At 31.1% G+C, this 24,613-nt stretch overlaps 1 long non-coding RNA gene across 1 annotated transcript; it reads right to left on the bottom strand.

The window, feature by feature from the left end:
- Positions 1–12,984: 12,984 nt before the first annotated feature.
- LOC127714606 (uncharacterized) lies at positions 12,985–14,484 on the bottom strand. Its single transcript, XR_007987818.1, has 2 exons — positions 14,225–14,484; positions 12,985–13,706 (listed from the first exon to the last, which is right to left on the bottom strand). It is a non-coding gene; the product is annotated as an uncharacterized LOC127714606 (long non-coding RNA).
- Positions 14,485–24,613: the final 10,129 nt, after the last annotated feature.

Raw genomic sequence — 24,613 nt, 5'->3', positions numbered from 1 at the left:
AAATAATGGAAATAATTGTTAGTACCTTATTAAATCCATAGTACATGTATAGTGTTCACTAAGCTTATGTCGAGAAACATTACTTTAAAAAATCGGGTACTATAGAACAAAACATCACATTTCACATCATTTTATCAAATAAAATGGATATGCTGTATTTATTTACAATATAATATATCATGGACAGATTCAGACGTTTACCGGCATATGTTTTTTATTCTAATTAATAAGACTATCTCTCAAATAAATGTTACAATTCTTAATATGTTCAAATTATAAACAAAAACGTCTGTTTCGGAAATGAAAACAAATGTTTAACTTGACTTGAACAAAATCTGCCTGTGGATGTTACATTTATTTTATAAATGTACCAGAAGCATTTCTTCAACACTATTCATTTAATCAAATACCTTCTAATGTTGCTATTCGCATTACATGCGTTACCAGATTGATATAAAAAAATATGAACATAGAATTGAATTATTCATCATTTGTTGAAAATAGTTCAAAGGGAACATGGTTAAGACTATGATAGTTTAGTCTTTTAACATATATGTAGCATAATTGATCACAGGTGCGTTAAGTTTTGTAAATTCTTATTTATTTTTAACAACCTCACAGCTTAAACCAAAGCGTAAAAAATAACATGTAAGGTACATAACCTGTAATGAACTAAGCATTATGGTGACGTTCCCTTTGGTATCATCATACAATGTTTATATATCTGAACTTGTTCGATTCGCTCGTGTATGTAAACACGTATTTTATAGGGTCTTTGTATTGGAAATTAGGACATTTAACTGGAGAGATTGTGGTAGATTTTCATATGATGTATGTTTCAGAGTTTAGTTGGCGTCACTTTTACTCAACTAGTATATATTATTGTTTAGGGGACAGCTGAATCCCACTATCCGAGTGCGGGATCTTCTTGCTGCAATGAAGACCCATTGGTGGCTTTGGGCTGATTTTTCTGCCCTTTAGTCATGTTGTCTCTTTGACACATTCCCCGTTTCCATTCTCTATTAAATGTTACATATATATATATTCCTTAATTATGTACCAACCACCTATCTAACAATAACTTTAAACTTAAAGCTACTGGTATATACAGAATATGTGTAGTACAAACAGAAAGCAACCGTTATAATTTTATTCACGTACATACGTTAAGATAATTGTCATATCAACAAAAGAACAACATTATCTAAATACCAGCAGTGATATTGACCCTGTGTTACCAAAAAAAAAAAATTATAGCATTTTGCATCGACCTTGGAACTGTTTTATCTGGTATTATCTTCAACAAAATGGCATAACTCTAAAATAATAAAACCAACAAATGTATAAACAGTAGGATCGGTACGTTTTTTGTAAGTTGTTTTTGTGCTTTCTGCTTTTTATCGATCTGATGCGCCAAGCCCTTTTCAAATGAGTTTGAACAGTTTTCTCTTATGTTGTTACATCACCATCCCATGTAAGGGAAGGATTGGACCTTCACAAACATTTATATCACCGTCACCTTAAATGAATGTGCCTATCCCAAGTCAGGGTTCTTAAATTCAGTAGTTCTCGTTTGATGCTGTATATATAATTCATATTTCGTTTATTTTTTTGTAGATAAATAAGACCCTAGTTTTGTCGTTTTTTTTTTCGTTTTTTTTTTGTTTTTTTTTTGTTTTTTTTTAAGTAAATATCTTTTATTACATATCTGCTGTTTTAACAATTTACTCGGATTACAGCGTTAGCCCGAGTATCCCTGTAATTAGATTGTTGTTAGATTTGCTCATTTCAGAAAGCCGTATCATGATCTTTAATTGACAACATCTACGGCATTTGGTCTCTGATGGATAATGGCTTCGTTTGCAATCATAATGCATATTGTTATATTTTTATTGAGGACTTATCGGACAACAAGGGACCTACAATGAATTGATAATCATATCAACTTTTATTTGATTTGCCGTCATCAGGAATGTTTAAGTCCCCAACATGTAACGTCTATGTCATCCTTTAATTGTAGGGTCAATCGAATATATTTTCCTCAATACATTTATTAAAGAAACAATTCGTACTAACCATTATATCTATCCGATTTTAGTTCTAAAAGGTAGTTACAATCGATTTTTTTTTAAATACTTTTACGTACTAACCTTTATATCTATATAATTTTAGGAACAAAAGGAGATAAGGGAGACAAAGGAAATATCGGTAAGCAAAACAACATACAAAATATAAACTTTACTTTATTTTGCCTTTTTTTTATTTTTTTTTATTCGAGCGTCACTGATGAGTCTTTTCTAGACGAAACGCGTGTCTAACGTACACAAGTTTAAGTGTGGTTTCTATGAGGAGTTTATTTTTACAAACATTTAGTCAAAGACACAACAAGATCTTCTCATGTTCCTACCAGGATCAAAATAAAGAAATCAGTTACAGTGGGAGTTATATCAGTCAATTATCCAGAAGTTGCATACATTCCTCCAGTATTCTGTAGGGTGATCAACAGAACATGAGTATATATCCTTTCATTTAAATTGATAAATTAGAGACCCTCGTAAGATATAATCATTACTAGCTGTTGTCCGTTCTTATCCAAAACGTTTGTGAATACAATGATATGAAATAGCTTTTCTTTTAGAATGCAAAACAATTACTCCTTCTACCTTTGTAATGCATAACCGAACTTAATCATAGTGTTGAGGTTTTGCAACAATGATGGTTTTTAGCTGATACAAAATGTCTGTATCTGTTTTCATAGAGATATATCGTTTTATGATCAGACATATCATTAAATTACATAAGTACGGCTTTCATATAATGACAATATCACGTTATAAAATTGCAGAACACCAGCAGTGGTACTGACAATGTGTTACATAAACAGAAATCTTTTTTGGTTCGATCATGGAACTTTCTATCTGGAATTGTCTTTAACAAAAATATATAAATCTAAAATGATATAACCCAAGAATGTATAGACAATAGGATCGGTACTTTTTGTGAGTTATTTTTTGCTTTGTGCATTGAGGTTTGTATCGATCTGATGCGTCACAGCCTTTTCCATCTGATTTTTAACAGTTCGGTCTTATGTTTGTCTGTTATACCACATTTCAATGCAAATGAAGGATTGGGCTTTCACAAACATTTGAAACTCCGTCACATTTAATGAATGTGCCTATCCCAAGTCAAGAACCTTTAATTCAGTAGTTGTCATGTATTGCTGTATATATTATCTTGCTTTCGTTTATTGGTTTGTACATACAATAAATTAGACTTTGTTTTGTCGTTTATATCGTTTTACATTGTGTGATGCCTTTATAGCCGGAGATTTGGTATGTGTTTTGTTAATTTCAGAAAGCCGTTTCATGATCTATAATTGCTAACATCTACGTCATTCGCTCTCTGGTTGATAATTGTTTTTTTTGCAATCATAATGCATACTGTAATATGTATATTGATGACTTATTGGACCACAATGGACCTACAATAGATTTTCAATCGAATCAATTTCTATCGATTTGCAGTCAAGAATGTTTAAGGTCCAAAATTAAATGTCAATGTCATTCTTTAATTGTAGGGTCAATCGAACGCCATGTCTTAAATACATTTATCGAAGAAACAGTTCGTACTAATTGTTATATCTATTTTATTTAGGAGACAAAGGAGACAAGGGAGACAAGGGAGAAAAGGGAGAAAATGGCAAGTAAAACAACATACAACATTTAAACTTAATTTTGTAACCTTCAAACTTTATGGAATACACGTATAATGTTTGGCTCAACAATGTGTTTCGTGTTCGTACTGTTTTTTGCCTTTGTAACGTTTTTATTCGAGCGTCACTGATGAGTCTTTTGTTGACGAAACGCGATCTAGCGAACTCATTGTTAAGCGTGACATTTATGGTGAATTTATTATACAAACATATGGTCAGAGATAGATTAAGATCTTGTTGTGTTCTTAGCTGGATCAAAATAAGGACATCAGTTCCAGTGGGAGTAATATCAGACTTTCGTCCGAAAGCTGCATACATTCCTTCAGTTTTATCTAGGGTGATAACCGAACATGAGTATATATTTTTACATTTAATTGATAAATTTGAAACCCTCGTAAGATAAAATCATCACTATGTAAAGAATTTCGTCAACATTAAACAGATGCTAAAAATTTGTCAATGAATTTTTGGTTGTTAAAACTAAGTTACGTTATCACGGATTCTTATACGAAAAAATAAGCATCTTTATGATCTCTGTTTTGGAGGTCCATTTGTTAGAATAAATTTTCCCGCAGAGTAGCATGTTCTTTCTTATTAAAAACATTATTTACTTCAGAGATATTTACTTTCATATCAAAATTTAAAGTTATATCAGCAGTCAACCTAATCATATCAAAGATATTTTGGGAATTTCTACTAAAATCGTAAATTGAAATAAAAAAATAAACTGTATAAGACATATACAATGTATGAATAAAAACAACTGTTTAATGTACAAGATCTTTATGAATAATATACGCACAATTAATCGTCCTACACTTGTAACGCTTTTCTTTTACTTCCAAAACTAAACTAAATGTTCAAGTTTTGCAACAATCAAGATTTGCAATACATTATTGATGTATATTTATTTTTTTCATTTATTGGTTTGTACATGTACAAATTAGGCTGTTGGTTTTGCGCTTTGAAATGTGTTTTGCTCATTTCATAAGCCACGATTGTTGATCTATTATTGCGCTAACATCTACGTTATTTCATTTGTAGGGGATTCTGGTTTTAGTTATAATTGTATTGATGGCCAATAGGACAACAAAGGGACATTAAATGTATTGTCAATCAAACCAAACATTGTAGTTTCAATTGAATGCATTTTCTTAACTACATTTATCAACAAAACATTTCGTAATAACCATTATGTTTTTATAATTTTAGGTCCGAAAGGAGACAAGGGAGACCACGGATATACCGGTAAGTTAAACAACTTCAACCTTTATGTAATACAAGCATTAAGTTAGACTCCTCATTGCGTTTCAACTCATTTTTTGTTGCGCATTTCAAAAGCCGGTATGTTGATCTATTATTGCTATCATCTACGTTATTTCATCTGTGGGGGATTATGGTTTCATTTGCAAGCATAATACATATTCCTAAAAGTGTATTGAGGATCAAAAGAACCACAAAAGGACATTAAATGTATCGTCAATCAAATCACACATTCTTCAACTTTCTATTGATTTGACTCTTTCGGGAATGTTTAAGTCCCCAAAATTGAACGTAAATGTCATTTTTGTTCATTTAACAAATTAAAGTAATCTGGTTATTACCATCATGAAAAATAAACTATCAGAAGGAGAAGCTGAGAATACGTTCAATTGTTATTAAAATCAAACGCATTTTTTTAAAAAGATTTCGTATACTACCCATTTTATTTTTATTATTTTAGGAAGTAAAGGAGATAAAGGAGACAAAGGAAATATCGGTAAGTTTATCAACATTTTGCTCATTTCAAAAGGCCGTATGGTGATCTATAACTGCTAACATCTATGTCATTTGGTCTCTGATGGATATCTGTTTCATTTGTAATCATAATATTGATATTCTAATATGTATAGTGAAGAACTGTAGGACCTGGATGGACTTTAAATGAATTGTCAATCAAATCAAACATGCTTCATCTTCCTATTGATTTCCCGATATTAGGAATGTTAACGTCCCCAAAATTGAACGTCAATATCATCCTTTTTCATTTAGCAAGACAAATCTAGTAAAAAACACGTTATAAAAACTATTTCAGTTGCAGACGCTAAAATTTTAAAAACATGTTTTTGATAGTAGTAATGTTACAATCGATTTGTTTAACTACTTTTACGTACTAAACTTTATATCTATATAATTTTAGGAACGAAAGGAGATAAGGGAGACAAAGGAAATATCGGTAAGCAAAACAACAAACAAAATATAAACTTTACTTTATTTTGCCTTTTTTTATTTTTTTTATTCGAGCGTCACTGATGAGTCTTTTCTAGACGAAACGCGTGTCTAACGTACACAAGTTTAAGTGTGGTTTCTATGAGGAGTTTATTTTTACAAACATTTAGTCAAAGACACAACAAGATCTTCTCACGTTCCTACCAGGATCAAAATAAACAAATCAGTTACAGTGGGAGTTATATCAGTCAATTATCCAGAAGCTGCACACATTCCTTCAGTAGGGTGATCAACAGAACATAAGTATATATCCATTTATTTAAATTGATAAATTAGAGAACCTCGTAAGATATAATCATTACTAGCTGTTGTCCTTTCTTATCTAAAACGTTTGTGAATACAATAATATGAAATAGCTTTTCTTTTAGAATGCAAAATAATTGTCAATTGAATCGAATTATGATTAGAGCCGAGTTTACACTGCACAAACACTGTCACTTGCAGTATTATAAGTTCAGTTAAAGCAAAATATATAGCATGCTCCTAGTTGGGCGATTCTGTTAATTTGCACACCCTTTCAAGTGATGCCTCTATATTCATCCCCATAACGCAAAGAAAACATAAATACCTCTAGCATAATCATTGCAAACTTAATTTTACATAACCCACACGTCAGTAATTAACATAAATTAAAAGGAGCGAGATTACAATCTCAATAAAAGTCTTTCAAAAACTTTTTCTGAGTAGTATAAAAGGGACGTGAAGATAATATCATTGTATCGAACAAAAGTAAACTTTTCTTGTGAAAGATTGAATCTTATGCGAAAACATAGATTAAGTATGATATATTTTTTCTCTTTCAGGACCAACCGGAACAATAGGATTTCCGGGTAGGCCCGGTATGTATTTGTTGCAATTAATTGAACTTTATTTACTGATAAAAATTAATTAAATTCATATTAGTCAATTATATGTACTGAATGTTTATAGATTTCAAAACGGATTTGCAGAATTAAGTCAAAATTAAGAAACAAAACAATATCAGATAAAACGATGCTTTTTATAAATATAGTTTGACTATTGTGAACGATGTCTGAGGCATTTGAAAGACGCAGAAACTTGTTTTGTAAGAAAACATTGTGGTTTTGATTTCCAAAAGTATGAAAATAGAAATAAATTCTTCCACACTGGTTAGAAATAATTCAACAGACAGTGGAAAAGACTATGAAAGTTATGTCTGTGTACATAGTTATATAATTATATCATGTATATAGATGAGGCTAATTTGTCAATGTTTTTCCATCAGATTTGTTATTTCTTATTGATTTCAACAACTTCGCAGCTTTAAGTAATGGCAGCTAGATTTGAAATATTTTTTAAGGTTCTCTTTTATATAAATATTTCATTTTATTAATAGAAGGAAACTGTTATCATTTTATTCACTTCGAAGATATTTACTTCCATATCAAAATCTAAAGTCATATCAGCAGTTATCTTTCTCATGGAAATATTTTTGGGAATTTCTATTGCAGCTGGAAATAGTATTAAAGAATTAACTGTTTAAGACACATAATAATGTTTGATAAAAAATATTGAATGTTTATGATCTTTATAAATAATTCGCCTACTGTTAATCGTCCCACATTTGGCATGCTGTTCTTTGACATGCAAACCTTAACCAAATCATTGCGTTGAAGTTTAAAACAATGATGTTTTTTTGATGATAGAAGATGTCTGTATCTGTTTTCATATAGATATTGCTCTGTGATTAGATCTGACTGCTATATTATGAAAATAATACGTTACAAATTTGTAGACGTACAGCAGTGGTATTGACACTGTTAAAAACAGAAAACTTATTACATTTTGAATCGATCATAGAACCTTCTATCAGGAATTGTCTTCAACATAATTACATACATCTAAAACGATTTAACCCTAGACTGTAAAGACAATAGGATGGGTACTTTGTGTGAGTTGTTATTGATGCTTTTTGCTTTGTTTCTATCTGACGCGTCAAGCCCATTTCAACTGATTTTTAAGTTTGATCTGAAATACACCACAATCCCATGTAAAGGAAGGATTGGGCGTTCTCCAACATTTGCATTCCCGTCACATTAAATAAATGTGCTTATACCAAGTCTTGAGCCATTTAGTCAGTTGTTGACGTGTCTTGCTGTATATATTATTTATTTTTCGTTTATTCATTTGTACATCAATATGGTTATGTCATTGAATTGTTTCAAATTTTGTTAGGCATTTTGTACGGGTTTTGCTCATTTCAAAATGCTGTATGGTGATCTATAATTGCTAACATCTACGACATTTGGTCTCTGATGGATAAATTTTGCATATGGAGTCATAATGCATGAAAATGCAACGTCATAAAAAAAAAAAAAAAAACATTAAGAAGCAAAAGCTGTGAATGTATAGGAGTAGGTTCGATAAAACCCTAAAATGGCCCCTAATTCTAGCTGATATTTGAAATTATGATTTATTGACCAATGTCACAAGGAATCATAGCTAATATAATGACTAGATTGGAATAACGTCTTTTTGTTGAAAATTTATGTTTTTGCGTTCTATTCATGACGTCACAAATAGCACTCTTTTTGATTTTTTGCGAAAAAATCGATATAAAATGATTAATTTACACTAATTTTTTGAAGAGGAAACATGGAGCGCATGCGTCGACAACAAAGATATTTATACCTGATGTTTGTTATGACATTTTACATATCTGCCTTGAATATTTTGTTTGTCGACGCATGCGCTCTATGTTTCCTAGGTCTTAATTTGGTTGAAATCCAAACGATTTTCTCCAATTTTGCAAAAATCTTTATTTTTAACTTATTTGGGATGTCAAAATCAATGCTTAAAAAGAAAACTCTGTCTGGCACATGTGGCAATAATTGTTCTATATAACTTTCTCACATGTCTTTTCGTCAACTTAAAACACGTTTTATCCTAAAACATGGAACCTAATAATAGGGGCCAAATTAGGCTCTTACGGAACTTACTCCTTTACGTTAAGTTTAAGTTTCAATCTAACGTATTTTTTAAATACTTTTATCAAAGAAATAATTCGTACTAACCATATCATCTATATGATTTTAGGACCGAAAGGAGATAAGGGAAACACAGGCTACCCAGGTAAGTTAAACAATATACAGCATTATAGCGTCACTGAGGAGTCTTTTGTAGAAGAAACGCGCATCTAGCGTACATATTTGTAATCATGGTATCTATCATGAGTTTATTAAACAAACATCTGTTGTCTGTTCTGTGGTTGGGTTGTTGTCTCTTTGACACATTCCCCATTTCCATTCTCAATTTTATTTGGTCAGAGACACAATTATATTTTGTCGCGTTCGTATTGGGCTCATAATAAAGAATTCCTTTGCTGTGGAGGTTATGTCAGGCTATTATCCAGAAGCTCCACACATTGAACATGAGTATATATTAATATATTACAATTGAAAAATTAAAGTCAAATAAAACCATCACTATGTCAATAATTCTACAACATTTAACAAATGTGTAAACTTTTTCAAACGTTGTTAGTCGTTAAACTTTATTCATCATAACGTTATCACGGAACGATATATGACAAAAATAAGTAGCTTTAAGATTTTGCTTACGGAGAGCAGTTTGTTAGAATAATTGATGAGTTTGTTCTTCATAAAGTATAATGTCTTTTTCTTTACCGAATCATGTTTGTATCAAATAATTTTACAGTATCTTCATTGAAAATGAGAATTGTTCAAATTGTGATTAAAGCCGAGTTTACAGTGCACAAAATCTGCCATCTTCATTACTGTTCAGTAAAAGCTAAATCTATAGCATGTTCCTAGTTGAGCAATCCTGCAAATTTGGATCCCCATTCATATAAGGTTCCTCTGTCATCATCCACATAAAGCAAACGTGGTATACGTAACTCTGGAATAAGCATTATAAAGCCTAATTTTTCTTTACCCACAGCGGTTTACACAAATCAAAAGGAACGAGATTACAAATACACAATTTGAATCATTTACTATATCAACAAACGTATTTGTTCAAATTATTTGTATTTTCAATTTATACAGCGAAAGACCTCGTTAAAATGTTCACTTAAGGAACACGTTTAACAAAAAAAATGCAGTTTTGTATTGATATGGATATCAAACTGTTAATTTGTTATTTCTTCTACTCATTGTAATTTTTTATGATCATGATCTGTAAAGTCATCTCAAATACCAACCGATAACTTATTCCTTTATAAACTCGTGGTATTTTATAGTCATCGAAACTTTCATAAAATATATGTATTGTATATTTGTACGATCAATTATTGCTCCTTTCTCTTTTTCAGGACATCCAGGACCACATGGTAATTTTCTTAACTTATTTACGTGTAAATGATTTTGGCAGTTGTCACGTTTAAAAAAACATATATAGATGATATGCAGATGTTATAATAAAGACTAAGGACTTTATTGAATATAAGAAATACGAATATCAAACGCCTATGTTATCTTCCATTGGTGACGTCCATAAAAGCGACATAACTTTTACAAAATGTTTACTCACCGTAACGTGTAATGAAGTTCGTAGTTGACGATGAAACATGATTGAAATTTAATTACCTCCATTTTATCGGTAAACGTTTACACCAAAAATAACTTGCATCCTTTTTAATGTGAAATAATTGTCAGTTGCAAATTATGAGTAAAGCCTACTTAACACTACTGCACAAACTCTACCACCTGCAGTACTGTCAGTTCAGGTAAAGTCAAATATGTGTCATGCTCCTAGTTGAGCGATCATAAAAATTTGCATTCTCTTTTAGATGACACCATTGTATCCATCCCTTAAAGAAAACAAGACATAAGTAACTCTACCTAAAGCATTCCTAAACTTATCTATACATACCTATTATGTCTGTTTGTTTTGTTCTCACATCGTTGTCAATATAATGGAAATCTATGCGACTGTCATACAACTGAGAGGTTTTGCTAGCTATGGAACCGGGTTTGGTCCACCATTTTCTACATAAGAAAATGCCTGTGCCAAGTAAGGCGTATGACAGTTGTTCTCCATTCGTTTGTTGTGTTTCAGATTTTGGTTTTGCCATTTGCTTTGGGACTTTCCGTTTGGAATTTTCCTCGGAGTTCGGTATTTTTGTTAGTTACTTTTAAAACATAAATCAAATGAAACGATACTACAAGGTTGAATAATTTTTCTATTTCATCAAAACTATTGGGATCAAATTGCTGCTATGTTCAACTTGTAACGAGAAAGACCTTGTTGAAATGTGGAATAAAGGATGTACTTAGGTGAGGTTTAGGAATTTTTGTCAAATGTTCGGACTTTTTTGTTTTTTTCCTACAAAACAGGGTAAAATATTTTGTCCCATCACATCCATTTTTTTTTCATATAAGACATCAGTAGTTCATAAAAGGTCATTTACCAAAATGTAAGCAGATTCTAGATTTATTTTCTTTCAATTTGAGACCTAAATAATACCAATGCAAATATAAGGTAAAAGTTCGAGTCAGCCTTTTCCCGCCATTTAAAAAAAAATTAAATATCTCGAAAAGGAGCTCCATAACCTATCCATATTTCTAGCTTATTTTGTTCCTTAACTAATGCTCTTCTGACTTATAGTAATATTTTTAAATTCTAGATTTTTTTACTTTCACCTAAGTACATCCTTACGGGACACGTTTAACATTTTTAACAAACAAATACAGTTTAGTATAGATATTGGTACAGTCCTTGGATGGTGTAAACTTCCCACTCACACCATACACCATTACACCATTCACCATACACCATTACACCATACACCTTGTGCCATTACACCATACACGTTACACCTTTGCACCATACACCTTACACATTACACCATACACCATTCCCCATTCTATCTACACGATCCGAAATTACCCATAATGCAATTAAATTTCAAAGAAAGCGTGCGACTACAAAATTATTTATTTGATTTAAAAAACGAATTTTGATCACAATATTGTAAATTAATGTATAAAATTAAAATCTCCGTGGTCATGCCTATGATGCTTATATAAACAATACAGATTAAATATATATACATGTATTTGTAAATAAAGTACGCATAAAACTTTGCTTGTAATGCAAATTTATCCGCGATCTGCCTATCTATAAATTAAAAACGATATTGGTTACAATGCTATTATTATCGGTTTTAACATGTATCGTAAATCTTATAAACTTGGTTTTCAGATTAAATCGACAAACAATGCCAAAAATGAATACTTCAGGATGACTGGTACATGTACAACATGTACAACAAAATTATTTTAAGCATCAACCAAAACTGACCATATTTGCACTTATAATTATAAAATTGAGAATGGAAATGGGGAGTGTGTCAATCTGTTAATTTATATAGGGTTAAGAAATTTGGAAATATTTTTGCCCTCCTTTTATTAAAAATATTGTCTCGCTACAAAATTTCAGTAATTTTGATACCTCAGGCTGACTCATATAACAAAATTATTTAACTCATCAACCAAAACTGACCATAATATTTTCACTTTATTATATAGATCTATATAGCCGCATAGTAAATCAGCAATATTTTGATGTCAGGGTGAATTGTATAATACAAATGACAGCAACATTGCAAAACAACATGTACAATGACAAAAATTTGTCCCCATCAATCTAGATTGCCAGCATGTCCTCTTTTTTTTCAATATATTGTCTCGCAACAAAATTTCAGTAGTTTTGATACCTCAGGTTGACTCGTATAACAAAATTATTTTAACGCATCAACAAAAACTGACCATATTTGCACTTTATTATGTATATCTGTAAAGCCACATAGTAAATCAGCAATATCTTGTTGTCAGGATGGATTGTATAACACAAATGACAGCAAAAGTGCAATACAATGACAACAAAAATTTGTCCTGATCAATCTAGATAGCCAGCATGACCTCTTTTATTCAAAATATTGTCTCGCAAGAAAATTTCAGTAGTTTTGATACCTCAGGCTGACTCGTATAGCAAAATTATTTTAAAGCATCAACCAAAACTGACCATATTTGCACTTTATTATGTAAATCTATATAGCCGCATAGTAAATCAGCAATATTTTGATGTCAGAATGGATTGTATAATACAAATGACAGCAACATTGCAACACAATGACGACAAAAAATATACCCATCAATTTAGATAGCCAGCATGTCCTCTTTTTAATTAAAATATGGTCTCGCAACAATTTTTCAGTAATTTTGATACCTAAGGCTGACTAGTATAACAAAATTATTTAAACGCATCAACAAAAACTGACCATATTTGCACTTTATTATGTATATCTATATAGCCGCATAGTAAATCAGCAATATTTTGATGTCAGGATGGATTGTATAATACAAATGACAGCAACATTGCAATACAATGGCAACAAAAATTTGTCCCCATCAATCTAGATAGCCAGCATGTCCTCTTTTTATTCAAAATATTGTCACGCAACAAAATTTCAGTAGTTTTGATACCTCAGGCTGACTCGTATAACAAAATTATTTAAACGAATCAACCAAAACTGACCATATTTGCACTTTATTATGTAAACCTATATAGCCGCATAGTAAATCAGCAATATTTTGATGCCAGGATGGATTGTATAATACAAATGACAGCAACATTGCAATACAATGACAACAAAAATTTGTCCCCATCAATCTAGATAGCCAGCATGTCCTCTTTTTATTCAAAATATTGTCTCGTAAGAAAATTTCAGTAGTTTTGATACCTCAGGCTGACTTGTATAACAAAATTATTTTACAGCATCAACCAAAACTGATCATATTTGCACTTTTAATATTATGTATATCTATATAGCCACATAGTAAATCAGCAATATTTTGTTGTCAGAATGGATTGCATTATACAAATGACAGCAACATTGCAACACAATGACAACAAAAATTTGTCCCCATCAATCTAGATTGCCAGCATGTCCTCTTTTTATTCAAAATATTGTCACGCAACAAAATTTCAGTAGTTTTGATACCTCAGGCTGACTCGTATAACAAAATTATTTAAACAAATTAACCAAAACTGACCATATTTGCATTTTATTATGTAAATCTATATAGCCACATAGTAAATCAGCAATATTTTTATGTCAGGATGGATTGTATAATACAAATGACAGCAACATTGCAATACAATGACAACAAAAATTTGTCCCCATCAATCTAGATAGCCAGCATGTCCTCTTTTAATTCAAAATATTGTCTCTTAAGAAAATTTCAGTAGTTTTGATACCTCAGGCTGACTTGTATAACAAAATTATTTTACAGCATCAACCAAAACTGACCATATTTGCACTTTTAATATTATGTATATCTATATAGCCACATAGTAAAGCAGCTATATTTTGTTGTCAGAATGGATTGTATAATACAAATGACAGCAACATTGCAACACAATGACAACAAAAATTATCCCCATCAATTAAGATTGCCAGCATGTCCTCTTTTTATTCAAAATATTGTCTCGCAACAAAATTGCAGTAATTTTAATACCTAAGGCTGACTAGTATAACAAAATTATTTAAACGCATCAACAAAAACTGACCATATTTGCACATTATTATGTATATCTATATAGCCACATAGTAAATCAGCAATATTTTGATGTCAGGATGGATTGTATAATACAAATGACAGCAACATTGCAATACAATGACAACAACAATTTGTTCCCATCAATCTAGATAGCCAGCATGTCCTCTTTTTATTCAAAATATTGTCTCGCAACAAAATTTCAGTAGTTTTGATACCTCAGGCTGACTCGTATAACAAAATTATTTAAACGAATCAACCAAAACTGACCATATTTGCACTTTATTATGTAAATCTATATAGCCGCAAAGTAAACAACAATATTTTGATGTCAGAATGTATTGCATTATACAAATTAAATGACAGCAACATTGCAACACAATGACAACAAAAATTTGCCCTATCAATCTACATGTAGATCATGTAGATAGCCAGCATGTCCTCTTTTTATTCAAAATATTGTCTCGCATGAAAATTTTAGTAGTTTTGATACCTCAGGCTGACTTGTATAACAAAATTATTTTAAAGCATCAGCCACAACTGATCATATTAGCACTTTATTATGTCATGTATGTAAATCTATATAGCCGCATAGTAAATCAGCATATAGCCGCACAGTAAATCAGCAATATTTTGATGTGAGGATGGATTGTATAATACAAATGACAGCAACATTGCAATACAATGACAACAAAAATTTGTCCCCATCAATCTAGATAGTCAGCATGTCCTCTTTTTATTAAAAATATTGTCTCGCAAGAAAATTTCAGTAGTTTTGATACCTCAGGCTGACTCGTATAACAAAACTATGTTAAAGTATCAAACAAAACTGACCATATTTGCACTTTATGATGTAAATCTATATAGCGCCAGCCGCATAGTAAATCAGCAATATTTTGATGTCAGGATGGATTGTATAATACAAATGACAGCCACATTGCAATACAATGATAACAAAATCTTGTCCGCTTTAATTTAGAGTGCCAGCATTTCATCTCTGTATTCGTTATATAAAACTGTCACTAAAGTCAGTATCAGTATCTGTATTTCCCACTTCCATGACTTCTGAATATGGACGGGTACATCACAGATTCCTTTTGGGCTATTGTGTGATGGGTTGGTCTGCGCATAAATTAGTCGTGCTTGCTGAGGTGTGATGATTTAAACTCAGTAGTTCAGGATGGTTTGTATAATAAAACTATTCCACCTCATCATCCAACAGTGTGACTGACATGACAGATTTCATTTGTACTTTATAATGAAAAGTATGAGAAGTTCTCTTCTAGGAAAAGTATACTGTTAGTATATTATGTCGGTTGGTTGATTTTGTTGGTGGCTAAATATCAAGTGGCAAATATTTCATTCCGTTTCACATAAGTATATTTTTTCGGACGTTCAAGATATCATTTATAATCCGTAAAGACAAATCTAACGAAATTGACGAGATTGTTCATAATTATACAACACCTTATGTGCTATAAAACTGTACAATTTTCCTTTGAACATTTTTTGGAAAACAGAATCGTAAATCCAAGGCAAACATAGGTGAATGACGATAAGATATTTATAAAGAGACTGTCAAAAGTGGGGAACGAAGCAACTTTAAAAATGATGTTGATAAACCGTGATATAAAAATACTGTTCCGATGCGTGGATAACCTTTCTATCCGCCTTCTAGTTTAAATAAAATCCTTTCTTTTATGATAACTGCATGTGATCACAAGTGTGTAATTTTAAAGCCATTGTTTAATGTAAATAAGAATATGAAAAAAAAAGATTTTTTAATATGTGTATATTAAATATATATGACATAGAGTCTAACGAGTAAAGTAATTTGCTTTACTGGGAAAAAAGAACAATAGGATTATTATTATTGTTTATGTTTACAATCCGAAAAATTAAAATAAAATGAACTTCGGTTTCAACCAATGAAATGTCGTACACCATTCATTCACACCATTCCCGATCGCACGTTTCACAATCACACCATTCCTCATACACCATTATACCATTCCCCTTACACCATACACCATAGCACCATACACCTTCTACCATTGCACCATATGCCATACACCATTACACCATACACGTTATTTTGGGAAGTTTACACCATCCAAGGACTGTATTAAACTGTTAATTTTTAACTTAATATACTCATGGTATCTGAACACATCATTAATATTAACTATTAACTGGTTACTTCATATAATCATAGTATGTAAACGCATCGAAAATATCATACATTATAACATATAATAATTTCAAAGCAAATAATTTCTTTAGTATTAATTTATTCTAAAGTATGAATTAAAATTAATAGGAAGAAACGGCAGAGACGGACGGCCTGGTAAGTTCATAATCAATATACCAAATTGTTTTCTTTGAACACATTGCATATTTTCACTGTGACTACAATTTAAGAAAAATCTTTTACATTCAATATATAACTAAATCATGATTTTGAAGCTTTGTTAACATGGTTTTAAGCTGATAGAGAAAATCTGTCTTTTTTTAAAGATATATTGTTTTATGATTAAATCTATTAAAAATGTGCTTTACTACGGCTGCTATCTAATGAAAATAACACGTTATAAATTTAAAGACAACCAGCAGTTCTATTGACACTGTGTCACAAAATCCGAACACTTATTACATTTTGGATTGATCATGGAACTTTTCATCTCGAATTTTCATCAACAGAAATACATCAATCTAAAATGATATAACATAAGAATTTAAAGGTATTTTTTGTGACTTGCTTTTTGTGATTGGTGCATTGTGCTTTGTGCTTTGAATTGATCCGAAACGTCAAGCCTTTTTTCAGCTGATTTTTAACACTTTGAACTTACGTTAAGCTATTACATCATAATTCCAAGAAAGGGAAGGAATGGGCGTTTAAAAGCATTTCAAACCACGTCACATTAAATGAATGTGCCTATCCAAAGTCATGATGCTTTAATTTAGTAGTTGTTGTGCTGTATAAATTATTTGTTTTTCGTTTATTGATTTGTATATACAAAAAAACATTCAGAAGCAGAAACTAAGATTGGAAAAATGGGTTTAACTGTAGTTTCAATGAACACATTTTTTTTAATACATTTATCAAAGAAACTGTTCGTACTAACCATTATCATTATATCTTTATATTGTTAGGACCGTTAGGAGGAAAAGGAGACAAAGGAAATACCGGTAAGTAAAACTACATAAAACATTTAACAGTGTTTTGTAACCTCCAATCTTAATGCAATGCAAGAATAATGTTTGGCTCCTCAATACTTTTCCACCTCGTAGTTTATTTGGCCTTTTTATCTTTTTTTTTATTCTCACGTCACTAATAAGTCTATTGTCTATGATGAGTTTATTATACAAACATTTGGTAATAGACAAAATAAGATCTTCTCGCATTCGTAGAGGGATCAAAATAAAGAAATTAGTTGTAGTAGGAGTTATATCAGCCTATTATTCAGAAGCTGCACACATTTCTCTAGTATCCTCTGGGGTGATCAATCGAACATGAGTGTATATCCTTACATTTCAGTTGATAGATTGGAGACCCTCGTAAAAAAATTATTTCTATGTTAATAATTATGCAACATTAAACGGATGTTAAAACTTTGTCAATGAATTTTTCGTCGTTACACATCTTATAAGAAAAAAAGGATCTTCATGATCTCTGGTTCGGAGAGCAACTTGTTTGTATAATTGTTGAGTTTTTTTAAAAAAGGTATCATGTCCTTTCTTATTCAAAACATTTGTAAATAAAATATTTTGAAAGTAAATTTTCTTTTAAAATGTGAAATATTTGTTTATTGCAAATTATGATTAGAACCGAGTTTACACTGCACAAAATCTGTCCCTGTAGTACTGTAATTTCAGTAAACAGACAAAGTTGACTTTAGATGAATTTGGCTATTTATTTAAGTTATTTTTGTCATATAGCTCTTCAACGGTTTCGGTACTTATATATTCTCGGATTTCAAATGTTTGGCTTTGAGCGTTCCTGATGAAGGTGAATCAAGAAAAGCGCTTTGGACGCATGAAATTATTAAACGTGTTGTTTTCAATATTTTACATCACTGGGTCGATACCTCTGCTGGTGGACTATCAGTCCCCGAGGGTATCATCAGCTCAGTAGTCAGTACTTCGGTAATGACATGATTTGACAAACTTTTCTAAAATTGTCCGTTTCTAAATTTTTGAATTATTAAGAAACTAAGTCTCAACTCCCTCAGACGAAGTTTACCTAAGATGAATTTGGCTATTCATTTTAGGTATTTTTGTCATATAGCTCTTCAACGGTCTCGGTACTTATACATTCTCGGATTTCAAATGTTTGGCTTTGAGCGTTTTTGATGAAGGTGAATCCAGAATAGCGCTTCGGACGCATGAAATTATTAAACGTGTTGTTTTCAATTTTTTACATCACTGGGTCGATACCTCTGCTGGTGGACTATCAGTCCCCGAGGTTATCATCAGCTCAGTAGTCAGTACTTCGGTACTGACATGATTTGACAAACTTTTCTAAAATTGTCCGTTTTTAAATTTTTAAATTATTAAGAAACTAAAGTTTCAACTCCCTCAGGCAAAGTTGACTTTAGATGAATTTGGCTATTTATTTTAGGTTTTTTTGTCATATAGCCCGTCAACGGTTTCGGTACTTATACATTCTCGGATTTCAAATGTTTGGCTTTGAGCGTTCCTGATGAAGGTGAATCCAGAAAAGCGCTTCGGACGCATGAAATTATTAAACGTGTTGTTTTCAATTTTGTTCAGTTAAAATCAAATATGTAGCATGCCCCTAGTTGAGCGATCCTGTAAATTTGCATCTTCTTTCAGATGATGCCTCTTTATTTATCCCAATAATGCATACGGGACATAAGTAACTCTAGCATAAGTATTTCAAAGCCTAATTATACATAACCCACAGTAGTTAACATAAATTAAAATGAGCGAGATTACAATCTCAATGATTTTAAAACCTTCTCTGAGTAGTATAATTACCAGAAATGGACGTATTAGATAATAGTCATATCCACCAAAGGTCAACTTTACCTGTGAATGTTAAAACTTTATCCGAGTACGTCGACTACGTAAGATATGTTTTCTCTCTTTCAGGACCACCAGGACCAACAGGACAAACGGGCATGACCGGTATGTATTTGTTGAAATTATTTGAATTTGATTTGCGTTTAAAAATTATTGAAAATTTATATCAATTAAACATATGTACAGAAAGTTTATAAATTTCAAAACAGGTTTGAAGAAGAAGGTCAAATTGAAAAGGAATCAATATCAGACATAACGATGCTTTTTAAAGATAAATTTTGAACGATGTCTTAGGCACTTTAAAGACGAAGAAACGTGTTGTGTAAGGAATATGTATTTTTGATATTCAAAAGAACGGAAGCAAAACTAAATTCTTCATCACTGGTTGAAAATCATTCTAGGGGGAATATGGCAAATATAAAGATAGTTTTGTCTTTGTATAAGCTATATATATATATATATATACAAGTCTAAATTGAAAACAACGTTCAAACCTATGAATGCGTTGGATAAAAACCGCAATTGTATACGTGAGCATGCGAAACAAATTTCTTGGTAAAGGGGTCTAAATACAGCACATACAACATTTTCCAAAAGACCAAAAAAGTGACAGAGTATATTTTAACAAAACGCATTTGACTAGCAGGTCGAACAACGGATGTTCTTAAACCCTGCTGACTGCCATTGGCGATTGCGAAATAAAATGATCACCAGATGTAACAAAATAGATCTTAAATATTAATTTAATATCAAACAGAAAACAATAAACTTGCGGAAAAGATGGTATACCGCAAACAAAAGGCGCAAAAATTAGTACACCATATCCGAATTTCGACAATCAATGTTTCTTCAGTGGTGTTAGGAGTCGAAACGGTATTTGGAAGGCCAGATAATTTACCTCAATTTAGGATAGACTCTTTAATTTTGACAGTCGAAATAGGATGAACAGATCATATAAACCCGAAGGCAAATATAATACAAGCCCAAACGAAAAAATATAAACAAATCTAAATTTAAAACAATGTTCAAACCTATGGTTGCGTTTGATAAAAACCGCAATTTTTATATGTGTGCATGCAAAACAAATTTCTTCTTCCGTAATGGCCGAAACGTATGGAAAACTGTGTTATAGTTTTTATTATAGACTGATATATTGTTTTATGAATTGATATATTACTGAATGTAATTAAGTAAGGCTGCTATATAATGAAAGTGATACGCTATAAATTTGCATACCACAAGTAGTGGTATTGACACTGTGTTACAAAACTTAAAATTTGACATTTTTTATCGATCATGAAACTTTTTATCTGGAATTATCTTCAACATACATACATAAATGAAAAAAATTATAACCCTAGAATATATAGACAATATGATTGGTACTTTTTGTAAGTTGTTTTTTATGCTTTTTGCTTTGTGCTCTGTATTGATTTGATGCGTCCAGCCTTTTTTTAACTGATTTTTTAGTTTGATCTTATGTTTAAATGTTATACCACAATACAATTTAAGGAAAGAATCGGACGTTCATTAACATTTGAAATCCCGCCACATTAAATAAATGTAACTATCCCAAGTCATAGGCCTTTTATTCATTAGTAGTCGTGTCTTGCTGTATAAATAATTGATTTTTCGTTTATTGATTTGTGCATACACAAGGCTGTTTGTTATGTTGTTTGAATTGTTTGACATGTTGGTCATGCCTTGAATAACTGGCGATTTGGTATGGGTTTTGCTCATTTCAAAAGGATGTGTGGTGATCGATAATTGCTCATGAATACATCATTTTGCAATCACAACTGCATATTCTTATATGTATATTGATAACATAAAAGACCACAATGGAACATAAATGAATTGACAATCGAATCAAACATACTATAACTTTCTATTGATTTGCTGTCATTGAATGTAAATGTCATCCTTGTTTATTTAAGTATAATTGTCTGTCAATTAACGTCACAAAAATACATTCAGAAGCAAAATAGTTTCAATCGAACGCATTTTCTTAATTTTTTTATCAAAGAAAAAATTCGAACTGACCATATTATCTATATACATTTAGGATTGAAAGGAGATAGGGGCTTTAGAGGATATCTAGGTAAGTAAAACAATATACAACATTTTAGCGTCACTGATGAGTCTTTTGTACACGAAAAGCCCGTCTAGCGTACACATTTGTAATCGTGTTATCTATGATGAGTTTTTTATACAAACATTTGGTAAGAGTGAAATTCCTCTAGTATTTTGTAGGGTGATAAACCGATATGAATATATATCTTTACATTACAATGGATAAATAGCTCGTAAGATAAAATTATTACCATGAAATAATTCTACAACATTAAACAGATATGTTATCTTAAAATTAAGTTATCTTAAGTTATCACAGATTCTAAAAAGAAATACGTATCTTTTATCTTCAGGATCTCCGTTTTGGAGATCAGTTTGTTAGAAACATTGTTGAGTTTGTTTCTCATAAATTGTTATACCCTTTTTTAATCAAATCATGTTTTGTTTCAAACAATTTTAAAGTATCTTCATTTAGAATTTTAGAATGCAAAATATACATATTTTAATTAAAGCCGAGTTTGAAGTGCACACACTCTGCCCCCTTCATTACTGTCAGTACAGTAAAAGTCAAATCGATAGCATGTTCCTAGTTGGGTGATCAGTAAATTTGGATCCCGACTAAGATACGACGTGGATGACTGTAATCATCAACATAAAGCAAACGAGGCGTAGGTAACTCTATTCAAAGCAATATAAAGCCTAATTTTACATTACCCACAGTGGTTGACAACAATTAAAAGGAGCGAGACTACAAACAGTTTTAATTATTAACTATATCATTAGAACTTGTAGGCTCAAATTGTTGCTATTTTCAATTTTTACCGAGAAAGACCTAGTTGAAATGTTCAATAAACGAACACGTTTAACAAACACATGCAGTTTGGAATTGATATGGTTATCAAACTGTTAATTTGTTTTTTCTTTTATTAATGGTATGTAACGACATCTTAAATATCAACTGTTAACTTGTTAATTCATATACTCATGGTACTTTATAGTCATCGAAACTTTCATAAAATATAGCATGTGCAAATTTTATACCACATTGTATTATTTGATAACATTGCATATTTTTAATGCGACTGCAGTTTTAGAAAAATGTTAATTATGGAGAATTTAAGATTAGTTCATTGCATAGCAAGGGTTGTAAAGGACTATTGTAAAGACGAACAGTCGAACGTCGATGTCTTCCTTGTTCATTTTACTAGAGTTATCTGCCAATAAAGCCATAAAAGCCTTATACAAATCAAAAGCTAATAATGTAAATATGCGTTCAAATGTGTTTCAATCGAATTTTAAAATAAAATTGAGAATTGAAACGAGGAATGCGTCATAGAGACAACAACAAGACCAACGAACAGAAACAGCTTAAGGCCACCAATGGGTCTTTAACACAGCCAGTACATTACACACCCATGAGCGGGCTTCAGCTGGCCCTTAAACAACGATTGAATTATATAAAAAAAACAGTTCGTTCGAACCGTTATATTTGTATAATTTTAGGATCGAAAGGAGACAAAGGAGACAGAGGTAAGTAAAACAAAGTACATGTAAACTGTATAATTATAGGTATATTAAAACCCTCAACATTCATAAATTGCAAACATAACGTTTGATACAGATATTTGGTCAACGACTTACACAATGTGTCATTGTCATATTCCTAGCTAGATCAAAATAAATGAATCGGTTGCAGTTGGAGTAGTATCAGGTTATTTCAAGAATCTTCACACATTCTTCTAGTATTCTGTTGAATTATAACTTCATATAGTTATTGTATGTACGGATATCGTAATTATCATCTGTTAACTTGTTACTTCATATAAGCATGGTATGTAAAGCCATCAAAAATATCAACTGTTAACTTGTAACTTCATACAATCATAGTATGTAAAGGCATATCGTAAATATCAACAGTTAACTTGTTACTTCATACGATCATGGTATGTAAAGGATATCGTAAATTCAACTGTTAACTTGTTACTCCATACAATGATTGTATGTAAAGGCATCGTAAATATCAACTATTAACTTGGTACTTCATATAATCATGGTATGTAAAGGCATCGTAAATATCAACTGTTAAACCGTTACTTCATATAATCATGGTATGTTAGGATATCGTAAATATAAACTGTTAACTTGTTACTTCATACAAGCATGGTATGTAAAGGCATCGTAAATATCAACTCTTAACTTGTTACATCATATAACCATGGTATGTAAAGGCATCGTAAATATCAACTGTTAACTTGTAACTTCATATAATCATGGTATGTAAAGGTATCGCAAATATCAACTCTTACCTTGTTACTTCATACAATCATGGTATGTAAAGGCATCGTAAATATCAACTCTTAACTTGTTACATCATATAACCATGGTATGTAAAGGCATCGTAAATATCAACTGTTAACTTGTTACTTCATATAATCATGGTATGTAAAGGCATCGTATATATCAACTGTTTACTTGTTACTATATATAATCATGGTATGTAAAGGCATCGTAAATATCAACTCTTAACTTGTTACATCATATAATCATGGTATGTAAAGGCATCGTAAATATCAACTATTTACTTGTTACTTTATATAATCATGGTATGTAAAGGTATCGTAAATATCAACTCTTACCTTGTTACTTCATACCATCATGGTATGTAAAGGCATCGTAAATATCAACTGTTAACTTGTTACTTCATACAATCATGGTATGTAAAGGATATCGTAAATATCAACTGTTTACTTGTTACGTCATATAATCATGGTATGTAAAGGCATCGTAAATAGCAACTGTTAACTTGTTACTTTATATAATCATGGTATGTAAAGGCATCGTAAATATCAACTGTTTATAAAACCTCAATATTATAACAAATCATCAAAACACAAGAAGGTCACATATCAGTTTCGTGAACAATGGACAAATTTATTATAATATAATCATTTAATGCTCTTTTCTCTATTTC

Source organism: Mytilus californianus, unplaced genomic scaffold (assembly GCF_021869535.1).
Source record: "Mytilus californianus isolate M0D057914Y unplaced genomic scaffold, xbMytCali1.0.p SCAF_9, whole genome shotgun sequence".
In the NCBI taxonomy this organism is placed as follows: Eukaryota; Metazoa; Mollusca; class Bivalvia; order Mytilida; family Mytilidae; genus Mytilus; species Mytilus californianus.
This window is presented reverse-complemented; position numbering and strand designations above follow the sequence as displayed.